The 6,120-nt window shown below is 47.0% G+C and overlaps 4 protein-coding genes across 4 annotated transcripts in view; 2 read left to right on the forward strand and 2 right to left on the reverse strand.

The window, feature by feature from the left end:
* LOC309550737 (uncharacterized protein) overlaps nt 1–6,120 on the reverse strand; it is a 578,111-nt gene that overhangs the window by 474,932 nt on the left and 97,059 nt on the right. The gene's annotated exons all lie outside the window — the stretch shown is intronic.
* LOC309550685 (uncharacterized protein) overlaps nt 1–6,120 on the forward strand; it is a 903,485-nt gene that overhangs the window by 348,041 nt on the left and 549,324 nt on the right. The gene's annotated exons all lie outside the window — the stretch shown is intronic.
* The window catches only part of LOC309550757 (uncharacterized protein), a 245,401-nt gene that overhangs the window by 142,682 nt on the left and 96,599 nt on the right, over nt 1–6,120 (reverse strand). The window lies entirely within an intron of this gene.
* LOC309550707 (uncharacterized protein) overlaps nt 1–6,120 on the forward strand; it is a 233,561-nt gene that overhangs the window by 46,741 nt on the left and 180,700 nt on the right. The gene's annotated exons all lie outside the window — the stretch shown is intronic.

The following is a 6,120-nucleotide window of genomic DNA, read 5'->3' on the forward strand; positions in this document are numbered from 1 at the left end:
CATTGCTGTGGCACTCTGCAGTTTATTGGGGGCATTGCTGTGGCACTCTGCAATGTATTGGGGGCATTGCTGTGGCACTCTGCAATGTATTGGGGGCATTGCTGTGACACTCTGCAATGTATTGGGGGCATTGCTGTGACACTCTGCAATGTATTGGGGGCATTGCTGTGACACTCTGCAATTTATTGGGGGCATTGCTGTGGCACTCTGCAGTTTATTGGGGGCATTGCTGTGGCACTCTGCAGTTTATTGGGGGCATTGCTGTGGCACTCTGCAGTTGATTGGGGCAAGCTGGTCACTCTGCATTGACGTCCCCCCCCCCCCCCCCCCATTGCTCAATCTAAAGGTTTGCGCTCAGAAATTTTTTTATTTGCTCAGCTCAGTAAAAAATTAGAGGGAACATTGGTAGTAATGATAGAAACTAGGAAATGCTAGGCCGGCCAATTGAGTGGGTAACTTCAAGGTTTCCAATGCTATTCTGGGAGATCTCTTATGCCACAAAAACGACAGTAGGAGTGAGTCAATTCGCCTGAACAGGGACTTTGGGACCTCGCAGGGGGCATTGGCCAAGACATACAGAAGTTTTGGGAGGAAAATCATTTTGATCATATTGACCTGACCCACCAGGTTCAATGGAAGATCCATCCATTGAATAGTGCGTTGCTGGAGAAGCTGAATAAGGGGACATAGGTTATAAGTCACATAGGAGTGTAGCGGTAACTGAACAATGACACCCAGATAGCGGAAGGAGTGTGCTACTTGAAGCTGGGAACCCAGGTAGGTCACCTGTTAATCCCCGGGGTCCAGTGGGAAAAGATTAGATTTGGACCAATTAATACGACAGCCCGAGAATCTGCCGAAATCCTCCATCGCCCTTAGAAGGGCGTGCAAGGAGCCAGAGGGATATGCCAAATAGACGAGTGTATCGTCAGCATAGAGGGATATCCTTTCTTCTATAGTACCAATAACCAGGCCATGGATATCCGAGGCAGATCTAATACGTATGGCCAGAGGCTCAATGGTCAATGCAAACAAAAGAGGGGACAAATGGCATCCCTGCCTTGTACCCCTGTAGATGGAGAACTTCAGAGAGACGGAGGCATTCACCCTGACCCTAGCAACAGGGTCGGTGTACAGGAGCCGAATCCAGGCGATCAGCCGGGGACCAAACCCAAACAGCCACAGTACTCAAGAAATCATGCCACTCTATGCTATCAAATGCTTTACAGGTATCCAGGGAAACAATCACTAGAAGCTTGCGAGCTAGGTGAAGGCAGAGGGGCCGTGCCGGCTGACTTAGCTGCTTTGTGAGGGCCGATCTTCACCATATTTGGTGGGCAGCACAGTCCCGGGGTCCCGAGGAGTCAAATGGAGGCGGTGAGAGGGCAAATAGAGCAGGATTGGCAGCAGGATTGGAAGAGGAAGCGATGAGCTCAGAGACTAGTGTGCTGTTCCGGAAGTCGACCTATTTGCCACTTCAGATAACAAGAAGGTAACAAACTTCTTCTCCCTGCACAAGGAAAGGAATGCTGTAAGAATAGACGCCTTGGGGTTTCCGTGGAAGTTCAACCTCACTTAGCTTTGCCCCCCACTTAACTCATTCCCAGAACCAGGAAAATCCGGCTGGAGAGAGTAAGGGTGTTTTTGATAGCTCCGTACTTGCCAAAGCGAGCATGGTTCACACCCTTGAAAAAAATGGCTGAGGAGGACCCCTGGATCCTCCCAATCCAGAGCGACCTCCTGATTTCAAGCAGAAGCCTATCATTCGCATATTCAAACACTGAATCTAGCTGCATGGTTCCTGAACGGTGCCTGCCACTAAATAAAGGCCTCTCTACCAGTGTTACGGATACCTTGCTCCAAAGCACAGGAAGCTGGTAACCAGAAAAATCTACAACAAGGTATAGAAAGTATAAACGGCCAAAATGCAGTCCAAACATTGACATTTGGAAGACATTGGCACCATCTTGGACTTTTTACTGGATGGAGCAGAGATGCATCTAGCAGTGAGTACCTTCAGGGTACAGGCAGCCTCCTTATCAGTCTTTTTGGATATACCGGTTGGGGACAATCCGCTGGTTAAATGCCTTTTCAGATCCAGATCCCTTTTCAGAAAGATCTTGTCCCAGTAAACACCTAAGAGTGGCCCCCTGGGATCTCTCATTGCTTTAGTGGACTCTTTTCTGAAACATCTTAAAGGTGGCACTCCTGGCCGCCATCACTTTAGCTAGACTTGTGAGTGAGTTACAGGCACTATCCATAAAGGAACCCTTTTTGACAATCTTTCCAGATAGATTGGTACTCAAGACAGGCCCCCTCTTTCTTCCTAAGGTGGCATCAGCTTTTCATTGCTCACAAGAGGTGGCCCTTCCATCCTTTTGTTAAAACCCATCTTCCCAGGGGGAAGAACTGTTTGCCACGCTGGATGTTAGAAGGTGCGTCCTACACTATTTAGAAGTCACAAATCCTTCAGGAAAGCATCCAATTTTTTTATACTGTTTGTAGGCACTCAGAAATGTAAAGCAGCTTCAAAGATCTCTATAGCCAGATGGGTCAGGTTGGCTATAAGTGCAGCCTATTTGGCCCAAGGTCAGGCCATCCCTTCGGATATCAAGGCTCATTCCACCCATTCTGTATCTACCTCTTAGGCAGAAAAGGCTGGGGCTTCCGTCAACCAAATTTGTTGAGCAGCCACCTGGTCCAGTGATTTGACTTTCGCAAGGCACTATAGGGTCGAATTGGTCTCCGCCCAAGATCTATCCGTTGGACACAAAGTTCTACAGGCTGTAGTCCCACCCCAGGTACGCATCGTTGGGGTCTTATGTGACCATCCTGGAGGATGACTTGGGAAAGTCTGAGTTATTACCTGATAACTCCCTTTCCAGGAATCCTCCAGGACGGCGGACCCCCGTCCTACTGATTGGTTTGATTATGAGCGCATTATTTCAGGCCTTAAGCCTAAGCTGTCCAGTTCATCTTTATACAACTGAGGACCAGCCATTTTAAACGTAACTATGCTTGTGTTTCCTGTAGGAGGAAAAGCCACAAAGCTGTCCCTAGGAAGTTCGGCCCCCCGTCCTTCCTCCGCCGCCGGGCCAGTTAGAACGTTTTTCCACATGCGCAGTAGGGAACCACCTGTGAAGCCGAAAAAGACTTCACTGCCGGTTTCCCTTACCCTGAATGGCGATGGCAGCACCCAAGAGCTGATCCAAAAATCGGCTTCGGGTGCCGACATCGCGGGAACCCTGGACAGGTAGGTTCTAATAATAAAGAGGCAGCAGCTACAGTATTTGTAGCTGCTGATTTTTATTTTTTTCCTGGGGGGATGGAACTCCTCTTTAATAAAATTAACAGGTGCATTAGATGGGCAACAATGAGACAACCTCCAAAACAGGAATGGTTTTACAGGTGGAGGCCACTGACATTTTTTTTAACCTACTCATCTTTGACTGTTTTTCAGTAGTTTTGCATTTGGCTAGGGTCAGTGTCACTACTGTTAGCATGAGGCCATACCTGGACCCTATAGAGGTTGCACAGTCAGTCCAACTCCTCCAGGATGGCACATCAATACGTCCCATTGCCAGAAGGTTTGCTGTGTCTCCCAGCACAGTATCAAGAGCATGGTGGAGATTCCAGGAGACAAGCAATTACTCTAGGAGAGCTGGAGAGGGCCGTAGAAGGTCCTTAACCCATCAGCAGGACCGGAATCTTCTCCTTTCCTTGAGGAACAGGATGAGCACTGCCAGAGCCCTACAAAATGACCTCCAGCAGGACACTGGTGTAAATGTCTCTGACCAAACAATCAGAAACAGACTTCATGAGGGTGGCCTGAGGGCCCGACGTCCTCTAGTGGGCCCTGTGCTGAATGCCCGGCACTGTGGAGCTCAATTGACATTTGCCGTTGAACACCAGATATGGAAGGTCCACCACTGGCACCCTGTGCTTTTCACAGATGAGGGCAAGTTCACCCTGAGCACATGTGACAGATGTGAAAGGGTCTGGAGAAGCCGTGGAGAACATTATGCTGCCTGTAACATTGTTCAGCATGACCGGTTTGGTGGTGAGTCACTGATGGTCTGGGGAGATATATCCATGGAGGGATGTATAGACCTCTACAGGCTAGACAATGGCACCCTGACTGCCATTAGGTATCAGGATGATGTCCTTGGACCCATTGTCAGACCCTACCCTTGTGCAGTGGGTCCTGGGTTCCTCCTGGTGCACAACAATGCCTCATGTGGTGAGAGTATGCAGCCAGTTCCTGGAGGATGAATGAATTGATACCATTGAATGGCCCCCACGCTCGCCTGACCTAAATCCAATAGAACACCTCTGGGACAATATGTTTCGGTCCTTTCCAACGCTGCCAGGTTGCACCTCAGTCTTTTCAGGAGCTTAGTGATGCCCTGGTCCAGATCTGGGAGGAAATACCCCAGGACACAATCCATCTTCTCATTAGGAGCATGCCCCAACGTTGTCAGGCATGCATACAAGCATGTGGGGGCCATACAAACTACTGAGGACCATTCTGAGTTGCTGCAATGGAATTTCAGCAAAATTGACTCGCCTGCTGCATCATTTTTCACTTTGCTTTTCGGGGTGTCTTTGAATTCAGCCCTCTGTAGGGTGATCATTTTCAATTCCATCAAATGATGTGGCATCCTTTCCTTCCGAACACATTACCAAGTCCATACCAGTATAGATCCTAACACATTACCAAGTCCATACCAGTATAGATCTAACACATTACCCAGTCAATACCAGTATAGATCCTAACACATTACCCAGTCAATACCAGTATAGATCCTAACACATTACCCAGTCAATACCAGTATAGATCCTAACACATTACCCAGTCCATACCAGTATAGATCCTAACACATTTCCCAGTCAATACCAGTATAGATCCTAACACATTACCCAGTCCTTACCAGTACAGATCCTAACACATTACCCATTATATACCAGTATAGATCCTAACACATTCCCCAGTCCATATCAGTATTGATCCTAACACATTACCCAGTCCCTACCAGTATAGATCCTAACACGCTACCCAGTCCATACCAGTATAGATCCTAACACGTTACCCAGTCCATACCAGTATAGATCCTAACACATTACCCAGTCCATACCAGTATAGATCCTAACACGTTACCCAGTCCATAGCAGTATAGATCCTAACACATTACCCAGTCCATACCAGTATAGATATCCAGCATGATATTTTCCCATTGAGATCTGATGTGTTTTCAAAGTGTTCCTTTAAATTCTTTTAGCAGTGTAATTTATAATATACATTACATAGTCCTGACTTCTGCTCTCTACCCTCTACTATAAAAAAACATATGTATTTAATTTTGTTACACCCATTTCCTACCAGCTGGACATTTTATATCTGATGATTTGATTGGACCACAGACATTTACATGGTGATAATAATGTGATAACATCCTCGATTTTTGGAACCTTAAACAGAAAGTGATAATGAAGGAGGAGTCAGTAACCCAATGATGGTGGTCTTCAGGATCAGTCCATTCTTCATCTTAGTTGTTCTCCCCCCATCCTCACTCTCTGACCTATGGTGGGACTCAGCCCCGCTGTTATTCATGACTAAATCATGGACTAAATAAGGAAGTGCAGGACTTCTTGTGTTGGGAAGATGGCAATGAGTGATAAAGGGGGAGGGGACACTCGTCCTATAATCCCCTCATCACTGTCACTCCTATAAAAGACAGTTCTTGTTGTTTCCTCACTCTCTGACTAAGGTCCATGAATAAAGAAATGAACTGGTAGGAGATCAGAGGACCCATTTACTAGTTACATTGAGGGTGAAATTGTAAGATCCTCAGAGACAAAGCTGCCTGATGTGGGCGGAGTCCTGGTTTAGGGGAACCAATCTGCTCATGCCTAGTAATAATCTTTGTATTTCTATTTTAGTACATGGACGGGAGATGAGGAAAACCTCAGAGGATTGTCTCACTTTGTCTCCAGACTGTAAAGTAGAAGATGAGGACATCACACAGTATAGTCCAGGAGAAAACCCGGCTACCTCAAATGTCCACCTGTCACCACACAGTGTAGATGGACCATCGTATTCCTCTTATCCTGAGGAACCTC

This window comes from Pelophylax lessonae, assembly GCF_965119305.1.
Source record: "Pelophylax lessonae genome assembly, chromosome: 3".
In the NCBI taxonomy this organism is placed as follows: domain Eukaryota; kingdom Metazoa; phylum Chordata; class Amphibia; order Anura; family Ranidae; genus Pelophylax; species Pelophylax lessonae.